At 38.7% G+C, this 13299-nt stretch overlaps 1 pseudogene; it reads left to right on the top strand.

Annotated features, from left to right (window-relative positions):
* The first annotated feature begins 6863 nt into the window (after positions 1-6863).
* Positions 6864-12836, top strand: LOC100581479 (annotated as a pseudogene).
* The last annotated feature ends 463 nt before the right edge of the window (positions 12837-13299 follow it).

The following is a 13299-nucleotide window of genomic DNA, read 5'->3' as shown; positions in this document are numbered from 1 at the left end:
GCAATGCTTATAAAACTGATTAACTCCCTTTAAGTTTTTCCTATATTTGTTGAATAAAATTAATCAAATTATATATAAAACTTTACATGCTTTCTGCTTCCTTCATATATTGTTGTAAATGTCTTCTTATATTGTATCTCTAATAATCTTTTTTTTTTTTTTTGAGACGGAATCTTGCTCTGTCTTCCAGGCTGGCCACCTCCTGGGCTCAAGCGGTTCTCCGGCCTCAGTGTCCTGAGTAGCTGGGATTACAGGTGCCTGCCACAATGCCTGGCAAGTTATTTTTGTTCGATTGTTTGTTTGTTTGTTTGTTTGTCTGGTTTTTTTTGTTGTTTTTTAGTAGAGATGGGATTTCACCATGTTAGCCAGACTGATTTCAAACTCCTGACCTCAGGAGTTTTGTCTCACCCACCCAAATTGCTGGAATTACAGGTATGAGTCACTGCACCTGACTCTAATCATTGATTCTAATGATTATAAAATGTTCTCATTGGGGAATATCGACTTCTTTAGTAATTTCTCTTCTCTTAGGCAAGAGGTTACTTTGAAATACTTGCTGTTATCATTTTAGAACTCAAGTCTTTTTCAAAGCAGTCTTTCTTTTCCAAATTTGAGACTTTTTCTTAAGAAATAATTCAAGAAATGAAAATACTGTGACAAAATATAGAACTTTGTGACAGTTCTTGGACACTTTAGAAATATATAGCTATTACTTTCAAAAATATTAATATAATTCACAATATTATCAGAAATCCATGGAGAGCATATGCTTCAGTGTACCAGACAGAGCAATGGGCACAACCAAGTCGTCACTTGTTATGCTACTGTGAGCAGCAGAACAATAGCAAAAGGGTTCTTTTCATTTCAACATGGGAGCAAACTTTTTATTAGAATTTCTTGCTAATATCAAAATATTCAACTAAAACAATTTTGTTTCCTGGGAAATGATATAAAATATCAGTAAGCATGATAAAATAAAATACACTATTACTATGAAATGCAATAATTACTGTATGAGATAAACAGGGTTTCACAGAAAGATAAAGTCTTTGTTCACAAAGAGATTCTCAGATTATTTGAATGATATTTAATAAACTTAGAGTTGACCCTTGAACACCATGGTGGATGGGATGCCGAGATACCATGTAGTCAGAAATCAGCGTATAACGTTTGACTTCTTCAAGACTTAGCTATCAATAGCCTACTGTCGACTAGAAGCCTTAATGATAATATTCACAGTTGATTAACGCATATTTTATATGTTACATGTATACTGTATTTTTACACTAAAGTTATCTAAAGGAAAGAAAATGTTATTAAGAAAATCAAAAGAAAAATATATTTAATATTCATTAATGGAATACTAAATCTAATTAGTGGAAGTGGATCATTATAAGGGTTTTCATCCTCATCATCTTCATGTTGAGTAATCAGAGAAGGAAGAGAAAGAGGAGGGGTTGGTCTTGCTGTCTCAGGGGTAGCGGAAGCAGAAGAAACTCCAATTGTAAGTGACTCACATAGCTCCAACCAGTGTTATTCAAGGATCAACAGTATATATAGGTCAAAAGTTTTAAAACTGTATTCTCTAATTTTCTAAATAAAATTAAACTACATTATATAAAAAAATTAATAGAAAATTTCTTGGAATTTCAGGCAGGTAAATTGGGGCGGGAGGTGCTGGAAACTATATACTAGATAAACCATTGTACTATTGGATTTCCACTTAGTTCACATATGTGATTAACACACATATGATGAGAGAGGCAGTGCTTAGAGATGTAGCAGAAAAGGTAGCATAGGGTAGTTCAAGATGGGGCCTAGATGCATGGCTGAAGAATCTGTATAGATCATTTACTAATTCAAACATAAAATGAATACTATGAAGAGAAGAGATGAAATGAAATTACATATACATTCTGAAAGAAGTAAAGATTTCCTGATGGAAAAGTAAAAACAAATAATATTAAAGACACTCCCAAGCACTAAGAAAGAAATTGGCTCTGTGAGAAAGAGAGAGATATCATCAGCTTAATTATTTATATTGTAAGTCATCTTGATGCTTTAAAGGTGATATCCTTAAGGATATAACTTACAATACTTTTTTCTTCAAAATATCAAGTGCTTACTGTGTCTTAATAAGTATTCTAAGCCAATGCAGAAATGAACAAATGAGACAGATTTTCTTGCACCTAAAGTGCTAAAGAAGTCGCAGGGTGAGAAACACAAGTCAGCAAGTCAAAATACAACATTGAAAAAGTGAAGCTGGCACAGTGGCTCTGGCCTATAATACCAGCAATTCAGGATTCTGAAGCAGGAGGATCACTTGTGCTTAGCAGTTCAAGACCAGCCTCGGCAACAAAGTGAGAGCCCATCTCTAAGAAAAGATAAACAAAATTAGCTGGGGTTGTGGCACATTCCTGTATTCTCAGACACTGGCTTAGATGAGAGGATTGCTTGAAATTGGGAAGTCAAGGCTGCAGTGATCTGGTATGGCACCATGCTTATGCCTGGGTGACAGAGCAAGACCCTGTTTTGAAAAAAAAAAAAAAATTGATAGAGTAACGCATTGTGATAAGTGCTTTAGAGAAAAATACAGCAGAAAAGGAAAATAAATAAAGTATCGTAGACAAAATTGATTTTTGTCTTGTTTTTGTTTTTGAGACAGAGTCTCGCTCTGTCTCCCAGGCTGGAGTGCAGTGGTGTGATCTCAGCTCACTGCAAGCTCTGCCTCCCGGGTTCACGCCATTCTCCTGCCTCAGCCTCCTGAGTAGCTGGGACTACAGGCGACCGCCACCACGCCAGGCTATTTTTTTTAGTATTATTAGTAGAGATGGGGTTTCACCGTGTTAGCCAGGATGGTCTCGATCTCCTGACCTCGTGATCCGCACGCCTCGGCCTCCCAAAGTGCTGGGATTACAGGCATGAGCCACTGCACCCGGCCCAAAATTGAATTTATAATATCATGGTCAGAAAAGACCTAGTATAGAATATATTTGGGCAGATACCTAAGGGAGGCTAGAAACGAAGATGCGTGGCTATTTCATGTATTTCAGCTTTTTCCTAGCTATTTAGGAAGTGATAACTACATTAAAAATATCTAAATGTAAACTGATTATTTCTCCACACCATATTTGCCCCCATTGTCTATTATGAAGTTTCTGACATAAAGGAGAAGGAATGAGAGTAGAGAAAACTGAAGCCAGATCTCAAGGTTGAGAGAAACTTACTTATGATCAGTAAAGTCTCATAATATGTATGGCAATTTAAGCATGGTAGGTGAGTGTTATTCCCTGTGAAATGAATCAAAATCTTACTGGGAATACTGAAAGTAAATATGTCAAGTGTATATGGAGATCAGAGACAAGTGCTCTGCTGCCTTTGGCCCAGAGCACAAGCAACATCTTAAAGCTTCATTACTTGTTTCTCAATATAAGAGGAGAGGAGAATGTCTGCCTATTGACCTCAACAGCCTCCTCCTGCAACTAATCATCCTTCATTCCCCTTGTCCCTGAATTCCCTTGACCCACCCCTCCTTCATTTGATTGGCTCTGTGTACTTGTTAGGATCAGAAGATCTGGGGGAACTGTGGCTTCTGAACATGTACGCTAGACTCTACCCATATCCAGCCCTGTGACCCTACAAACATGCTCAACTGAATTCCTCCCATAGAGATACTCTTCCTGCTGAGTTTCTCTCCTCTGCTCCTAGAGCCAAATGGCATCTCCTGTCCTATCCCTGGATGGCTTAACCCAGGAAAATTCCTGGATCCAAGAAGAGTCAAATAAAGGAACGGTGGCATTTGGGTGCTGAGATTCTCATAGAGATAAAGGGGATATCCTGAAATCTAGGGTTTCTTCCTTCCCTTTTCTCTCCCTTACAGCTTCTGCTGCTCCTGGGAGCTTTGCTCTATCTCTCATCCAGCTCAGACTGTTGCTGGGCCTGAGAGTCTTTGCATAGCCAAGGTGGTTCTTGAAGAACTCTTGTCTGCACAGGTCTGAGCTGCTTCTCCAGAATCTGCAGCACGGGTTTCCATAACTGCATGAAGATCTGGAGCCACCGGTAACTAGGCAGAGAGTGTTCTCATGTGTCTGACATGGCATGTCACTCCTCTCTATGAGCGGTAGAATAAATGCATTCAGATGAAGCCCTGCCATCATTACTTTGTCAAGTAGAAATGCATTTCAATTTACCTCAGAGCAACATGTCCTACACTACCTTGGCCCAGGGAGATCCCTGAGATGGAGATTTGTAGACTTTCTCTCCTTTACCCCTTGAGCTGGGATGAGCAATGCCAGGTAATATAGGAGGGAATCCTACATCCTGTGGTTGCTGAGAGGCCCTTGGAAGCCTTCATCTGGAGCATGAGGAGCAGGAGAAATGTCCCTTCTGGAGTGGAGGCCAACAGTGTTCTTAGATTAAATTCTTACATTACAATAAAAGTGAATCGCCTGGGCACGGTGGCTCATGCCTGTAATCCCAGCACTTTACTAAACACTCTACTAAAAATGCAAAACAAACAAAAAAAAATTAGCCAGGCATGGCAGTGGGCACCTGTAATCCCAGCTACTTGGGAGGCTGAGGCAGGAGAATTGCTTGAACCTGGCAGGCAGAAGTTGCAGTGAGCCGAGATCACTTCACTGCACTCCAGCCTAGGCAAGGCAATAGAGAAAGACTCCATCCAAAAAAAAAAAAACTTCTGTTTTGAAAAGACTTAATCATCATCTATCTTAACAACCCCCTATGCCGCCTGAAATGCAGTCAGTTGAAAGAAAGGGATTGGTCTTCAGAGATTTATATAAGGACACTTCAAGAGCCAAGCTCATTCTTCTCCAGAACCCACAGAGTGGCTTGGCACCTGGCTTGGAGACTTCCAAAAGCTACCAGGACTGCACCCGTGAGGCTCTGATCCCTGAACTGAATTCATCTTATTTGACAGCAGGCTTTGGTGAGAACATAGATATTTTTCTGAGGTAAGTACACAATTTCCAGAGTAGGAGCTACTATTAGGTTACAAACCAAAACAAACAAATTTGGGGACTTTAATTTATCTGCAAACTTAGATTTTTTTTAGATGAAATGATCTCATTTTCTGAGTTTTAAAAACGGCTCCATTTCTTTTTTAAAATTATTCTAAACATAATCCGTAGGTTTACAACCTCCATTTACTTAACCTATTTACAAATTAACATTTTTGTCATCTGTCTTGCTACATGTTCCTCAAATTAAAGTTATGATTAATTTTTTACTTAATGTATTTCTAAGTTATTTGTATAGATTGTAAGCATTTTGCAATAGTTTCCAAATATCTAGTAATTTTTTAATCTCTGTGGTTCTATAAATGGCTTATGGGTGTTGTAATTTATGTGTATAAATGTGTTACATTCTACTGTACTAGTGGTAATGTGCCTGTGTTACAATGTATGGCTATATATAGGTAGAGAGTGCATTGAATGATTCGGGCAAATATTTTTTTCTAAAAAATGGTAAAAGTCTCTTCACAAACTTCAGTCTGTCAAAGAAAGCAAGAAATTAGTATTTCTGCAGAAAAGTCTCACTGGCAATCATGCAGAAATGTCAGAAATAGAGGGATCGTATATTTATACAATGTAGAAACCAGGATTTAGGTTTTTCATTTCTTTGTTTCTTTGTTTGCTTTAGACAGGCCACCCAGGCTGGAGCGCAGTGGTGGAAATAAGACTCACTATTGCCTCTACTTCTCACTTCAAGCAATCCTTCAGCCTCATCTCCCAAAGTAGCTGAGACTACAGGCATGGGCCCTCATGTTCGGCTATTATACATACATATATATTTATAGAGATAGGCCGACATAGACATTTTGCCATGTCGCCAGTCTAGAACTCCTGAGCTCAAAACACCCCGCCTGACTTGGCCTCCCAAAATTCTGTGATTACAGACTTGAGCCACCTTGCTTGGCCTAGGTTTTTTTTTCCTCTTTTTTTTTTTTTAAACATACATTTAAAACTCTGACTTACTGTCTAGTGCCTATTATTATTGCATAATACTTACTCGTTTTCTGACTGCGTGAAAGAGTAATGATAATGCTTCCAAAGAGCTTATAAAATATTTCTATCCTTTGTGTACTCTCCTACAGTTTATCAATCTTTTTGTAATTTTAATTAGCTGTCTTTTAAAACTGTTGTAATATTAACCAGTTTATCCCCAAATTAACAGACAGTCCAGGAACAGTAAAGATGCCAGAAAGATTTTGTTGATTGAATTAACATAGCAGCCTAGAAAAACAATGATTGTTTGTTTTACCTTGGAGAAGTGCCTTTACCTCGATTTGTCTGTTTTACCTTGGAGAGTAAAGGCTAGCTTCTTCTGATTTGGGTCTAAGTATGAGTTCTGCTCTAACATTTTCAAGCAGGGTCCTTCTGGAAAAGTCATGATGGATGGTTGTTACAGTTAAATAAAAAAGTGAGAGTAGAAGAGCTTAGTTAGCTTGCCTTCTCTAAACCAATCACTGGCAATTAAGAGTGTTACTGATTTTCAGACCATTCAAGACTCAATCCTTGAGTTTACAGGTTGATGAAACATGTGAAGCCCAAGCAATTTGGTGGACACTAACCCCTCAAAAAATCCGACATTCTTCTATGCAAGAAAATAGAGTTTGGAAAGCTGGCCCTGTGTTGATTGGAGAACAGTCACGTTTTCCTACAGAGGTCGATATCTCTTAGTGCCTTGTTTTTCTATTTTTCCTATCTCTGTCGTTGCAAATTAAAGCCTATTCTTCTCTAGAAAGAAAGGATATTATTCAATCACAACCTGATTCAAACTTTGCTTGGACCTTTGTCTCTCCAGGGTAGAAGATTAAATTCTTGTGGTTTTCTTTCCTTAGGAAAATGGACTCAGACTTCTCACATGCCTTCCAGAAGGAACTCACCTGTGTCATCTGCCTGAACTACCTGGTAGACCCTGCCACTGTCTGCTGTGGGCACAGCTTCTGTAGGCCCTGTCTCTGCCTTTCCTGGGAAGAAGCCCCAAGTCCTACCAACTGCCCTGCATGCAGGGAACCATCACAGAACAAGGACTTCAAAACCAATATTCTTCTGAAGAACTTAGTGACCACTGCGAGAAAAGCCAGTCTCTGGCAATTCCTGAGCTCTGAGAAACAAATATGTGCGACCACACAGAAACAAAGAAGATGTTCTCTGACGTGGACAAGAGTCTGCTCTGTTTGCTGTGCTCCAACTCTCAGGAGCACGGGGCTCACAAACACTATCCCACTGAAGGGGCAGCTGAGGAACACCAGGTAAGAGATAGCTCTGCGATCACCTGAAAGCGGGAAGGTGGCAGAGTTAAAGAGATTAGAAGGACGATGAGAATCATCATGGTGATTACTCCATTGTTTACTGAGTGCCAGGTGCTGTTCTAGGTACCAATGATGAAATTTTGAATGAAATATGCAACTCTACTTTCCTTCATGGAGCTTGGACTCAAACAGAGCGTGAATAAGTAAATGTCATTATTATTGACTCTACAGTTCAATGCTAAAGGCATTGAAAGTCCACCAAAACTACTAGCGCAAAGAAACATATTTTGGAAATATATTTAATATTATTGGACAAACGGTATGGAATAGCACACTACAAAATCTGGGGCTAGCATAGTGGGTTCTGAAGCAGGATGTTTCCCTGAACATTAGCCAGGTTACAGGACATCTTCACTCTTCACTTCCCTAAACTGTTCTGCCTTCTGAAACCTCAAACTGAAAAATATCCATTGAGGATGAGCAGTGAAAAATTTGTTTTTCTTTCCCCTTTCTAATGTATTTATGTATTATATCCCTTGCTTGCGTATACCACTCAGAGTGTGGAATTTATGGTGTTTGATTTTCTGTTGTTCAACCTTGTAATTCTTTTGCAGCATAAGCTCTTCAAGCAAATGAGGATTTTATGGAAAAAGATTCAAGAAAATCAGAGAAATCTAAATGAGGAGAGAAGAACAGCCTTCCTCTGCAGGGTAAGTATGAGACCGTGAGTCCTCACGACCAGCTTGAGACAGGCATGCTGAGAGCATTTATATTAGCAACTTGAGTTGAAATTTTCATATACCAGATTTTGTCATGTGTTTATTCATTGGCTGGAAAACAACCAGACTGTTCAATATAACAATTGTTCAGGTTTTCTGTAAATGGTTTTCAGATAAATAAAAATAGATATAAATTCTGAAGGACAAGTAGGTGCTTAAAATTAGTAAGTATTTCCGGCAGAGATTCTGTATAAATGAATTATGTAATATTGATTAAATAGTATATGATTGAGGAATAAAGGCATTTAATGGTGAATATGATGTTGTCCAGGGGCAAAAAAGCAGGTGGGATCAGTAATTTAAGAAATTTGCCTGTGCTGGTGAAATGTGACAGCAAAGGACCCAGATGATGCCAGCTCAAGTAGGAGAAAATGTAACACGATGAAAAGCTGAGGAGAAGGGACAACAAATGACCGGGGGAGTGAGAGGATAAATATGTCAATATTGAGAGAGAAACACAATGGAATGGAGATTCATGTTCTTAGAGTGGCAGGGCAATTCAGAGCCTGTGGCTTTTGAGGGAAGAAAGATGGGAGACAGAAAAGAAGTAGTCGTTTGAGAGATGGGGTTACATTTTTTACTAAGATCCTTTCCGTGTGATGGCTTCTGATCTGATTATAATATACTAACAACATCTCTACTTAGAGTGATTGCTTGGGCTGTGAAGTACAAAGGTTTGAGACTACAAACTAATTGAATAACAAAGATTATATATATTATGATGACAATTTAACAATAATAAATTTTAGTTGTTTTCTAATGGTATTTCAGATTTAAGAGGACATATATTTAAACATTTAAATCTAAAGGGCTTTTTCGCAGATGAATTGATGAATTACATAAATTTTGAAGGAAGGTCTTGCTTAACTCATCATCCTGTTGGTAAAGGGTGGAAATAAAAGAAGAATGAGGAGGATGAATTTGTGGGTTCTGTGAGGTGGAAGTAGACCTAAGCATTTAGCCTACAAAATCCATGTCCCTACAGAGTGATGTGGTTTTATGGGCACAGATGATCAGGAATTAGTACAGGAAGCTGCATCCAGTTCTCCATAAAGGAGAAAAACAACATTTAGAGAGACTGAACGAGGAATACCAAGAGATTTTTCAGCAACTCCAGAGAAGTTGGATCAACATGGATCAAGAGTAAACACTTGAAAGAAATGTATCAGGACTAATGGAAGTGTGTCATAAACCAGATGTGGAACTGCTCCAGGTAAGAACCAAAAGAAAGCTTTATGGAATTGTGCAACTAGATTTCCATAGAACGTTTTCTACCACAAGCTTCCTCCTCCAGCACATTTCATTCAAACTCTGGAAGAAAAAATTCATGTGAAAATTTATTTTTGTTTCCATAGGATAATACAAAGAAATTAGGGAAAAACTAACATTTCCTTCTTCCTCCTTTTGGGAAGTCCTAGGTTTGAAATGCTCTTGATTTGAGCCACATTACCCTTCGGGGACTAGCCCTGAAAAAGACCACATTGTAGACAGCTGCAGCAATGCGCAGTCACTACTCACACCTTTCTGTCTCACTCAAATTTAGGGTCCTGAATTATCGAAATAGATTATGTCAATAGGTCTTACAGGTATAATAAGTGTTAGAGATGAGAATACATTTTAAAACTGTTGCAGTGATAGTATGTGGTAATTCTAAAGTTTTCAAAACCTAAAGAGCAGATCCTCAGAATAGCAACTTGTTTGTTTGTTTGTTTGTTTTGAGATGGAGTCTTCTGTCATCCAGGCTGAAGTCCAGTGGCCCAATCTCAGCTCACTGCAACTTCTGCCTCCCTGGTTCAAGCAATTCTCCTACCTCAGCCTCCCTAGTATCTGGGAATAAAGGTATGCACCACCGCACACAGCTAATTTTTTTGTATTTTTAGTAGAGATGGGTTTTTGCCATGTTGTCCGGGCTAGTCTGGAACTCCTGACCTCAGGTGATCCATCCACCTTGGCCTCCCAAAGTGCTGGGATTACAAGTGTGAGCCAACTCACCCAACAGGAATAACAACTTTCTAAAGAAGTCATTTTTTTTTTTTTTCTCTCTCTCTCTACAGGATTTGGGAGACATGGTGGCAAGGTATGTTATTGGCCGTCAGTGCAAGCTGGAGCACAAGTCATGCTATGAAAAACATCAAGCTGTTTCCAACAAAGTGAAAACATAATTTACTAACACCACATTGTGTCAGTGTGATTGTGTGGGTGTGTGTGTGTACTCATGTGTTTGTGTTGTATGTTGAATGTTACTTATGCCTTTTATCAGACATTAACCTTTTCTTACTTTTCCAAGTAACTCAGGGGGTTATGTTTTGAAGAGTTCAATGCAGAAGTTGCTAGAATACTATTGCCTCTTTTTACGATTCAGAATCATAATTAGAGATCAACTATTTGGTGGCAGATAGGGAGAGAGGCATTTATCTTTCAGTGGCAGTAGGTTAGAAATGGAGTGAAGAGTTAGAAAGATTCCCTAAGAGCCAGAAACCCATCCTAGGATTGTGGAGGTGCATTACAATATCAGAAGTGGGTTTGAATGAAGCATTTTCTGTTGGAATCTATTTCTTAAACACAGACATCAGAAACGTAACCAACTCAACCTACTTACTTCCTTGCAGGAGTGAGTCCGTGCTGCTGCATGTGCCCCAGCCTGTGAATCCAGAGCTCACTACAGGGCCCATCACTGGGCTGGTGGATAGGTTCAACCGCTTTCTAGGTCAGTGTCACCCTCTTGGTGGGATCCACATGCAATGCCTTCAATTCTGGTTTTCCATGGGCAGCTTTCCCAGTGTAATGATCTTTCATCTAGAAGAAAATAGCCTGTGAATAGGTATTTATATTTATAGTTTCATTGTCATCAAACAGACAAAACTAAATAAAAGATGGTGGAATCAGCCATATAACAAATTTCTTAGAAAAGTAAAACGTGCAGAAGGGCCCTTTAGGATGTAGAACCATTCATGTATGGTTCAACCGTGATAAAATTTCCTGCATACAATTATTACAAGAAGTATACAGAACTGAATTAATTCAGGACATTTCAATTTCAAATTCAGTGCAGTTAATGACTGATTTGAGTGACAGTGTTTTTTTAAATACATTTCAGGTGAAGTTTATAGCATTTATAATTTTAATCATGTGCATTTTAATCAACTAAAGCATACACGAGTAACTTATATAACAATGCAAAAACTGAGAATCTGTGAACGATAGGAACGTGATTTGTTGGTTGATGAGGCCTTAGATAGAACTCCAGGATAGATCATGATAAATCCAGCAGATAAAAGATGTCTGTGCCTGAATCTGGCATGAAAGTCAGATAATTCTTGCAAGGAAGCTGCACTTTTCAGAAGGCAGATTGAGATTTTCTCTTTAAGTATGAATTGACTAGTTTAAGTGGCAGATTATAATATTTCTGGCAAAGTGATAACTTTTTTATTTGGGTCTAAGGATGGCTCCCCACCTCATCTCCTGTCCCAAGCCTCCTGCTCTGCCCTGTAAGAGAAGAGACAATGAAGGTTAATTTTATTGCTATGGACTTGGTTGCAGTGCAAGAGCTTCCACTTTTTCAGTTGTTATGAAAGGTCGCTAACTAGACATAGACATGACCTTCCTCCCCTTTAAAATTTGGAGTTTATAGAAATTGCGATCATTGAAGTTTAGGCGTTTACTTGTGCAGATATCCTAACACCCTTTGATTCCAACATTTTTCCAGACAGAATTTTCTTTCTAATCTTGACCTGTGTTTTCTAGTGAGAATCTCTTTCTTATCTGAACATGAGAATTTATAAACTGCTTTTCACTGGAACATTCTCTTTCTTCCACCATGGAAATTTCCTTCACTTGGGAAGTAACCAATTACAATATCAGGCTGTTTGAGGATGTGAGAAGTTTGATGTTTAGACCTGAATCTTTGCATTCTGACAGATCTGACAATTTTGCTGCATGGGGAGCCTGGGTCTTCTCCTCTGGGAAACACTACTGGGAGCTGGATGTGGGCAACTCTTGGGACTGGGCTCTGGGAGTCTGTAAGGACTCCTCGATAAGGAAGAATACACAATGGTTAAATCTAAGGACATATTTCTTCTTTTATGTGCCTGCTGTCCTGACCCATATTTCCAGGGATACCTGGCATACGTAGACACTATGTAAAGCCCACATCTATTAGAAGTTTATAACACTATGTTTTCATGTGACTGTTTTCTTATTCCTGCAGTGCATATTTCCTGGGATAATAAAAAACCACTTGGTACATTCCCCTTGTTTGAAGTTCTGAGACAGCTACTCTTTGGTTCTGATGATCTCAACATGCCCCAACTCCAACAAAATCTAAGTGTTTTCTTGATGGCGAGCCCTGCATTCACTCTTGGAAGATATTACTGAGAGGTGGATGTTGGACAGTGCTGGAACTGGCCTGTTAGATTTTGCAATGATTCTTGGACAATGAGAAATGACATGCTGGTTAACTCCAAGAAAATTTTTCTACTTTTTTGTGTCAAGAAGGCTACCGGTGTCATCTCAGGACCTCTTCCCCACTATTATCTCAGTATCCAGAAAGGCCTCTAGGCCAGATGGGGGTGTTTCTAGATGATGAATGTGGCATAGTAAGCTTTGTTAATGTGGCCAACAGTTTTCTCATCTGTAGCCTCTCTGGTTCTTTCCCTTACCCTCTTACAACTTTGCTTTGCTTTGCTTTGCTTTGCTTTGCTTTGCTTTGCACTCAAAGAATCAGAGATAGGTCAGTAACATGACTAAAGGTATCAGAAACACCGACTTCTGAGAATGCTAACCTACTGACTACTTGACATTCTTTATCTTTTTCTATGAAACTTTGTACCATTTTTAAAAGTGTGAAGGTATGCATTTGTTTTGATTTTCATTAAACTACTCTCTCTTAGAATACTGCGCATGTCTTTACTTTTATGCTGTATCTTTTCTTTCCCTTGATTTCCAAGCCAGCCCAGGTAAATGAATACCCGAGTGTGTTTATCCAAACTGATGGGTTAATGCAAGAGCACAGGTTTCTTCCCCCTGAACTGGAATTTTCTTTTCTCTGTTCCACATCTGCTAAGTCCCATTTCATCAAGTGTAAGTTCCAACATTTCTTCAGGGAATTCTTTCTTTAGCTCCTGGACTAGATTAGGCTATTTGTTTTAAAGACTCAGAAAACCTTATACTTTTCTTTGTAAAACTCACAGTGTAATAGTAGGCATCTTTTCTGCTTCTCAAATTACAAGAAAAGGATTGTGTTTGTAC

This window comes from Nomascus leucogenys, unplaced genomic scaffold (assembly GCF_006542625.1).
Source record: "Nomascus leucogenys isolate Asia unplaced genomic scaffold, Asia_NLE_v1 000697F_125015_qpd_obj, whole genome shotgun sequence".
Lineage (NCBI taxonomy): Eukaryota > Metazoa > Chordata > Mammalia > Primates > Hylobatidae > Nomascus > Nomascus leucogenys.
The sequence above is the reverse complement of the archived record's forward strand: the minus strand, read 5'-3'. Positions and strand labels throughout refer to the sequence as shown.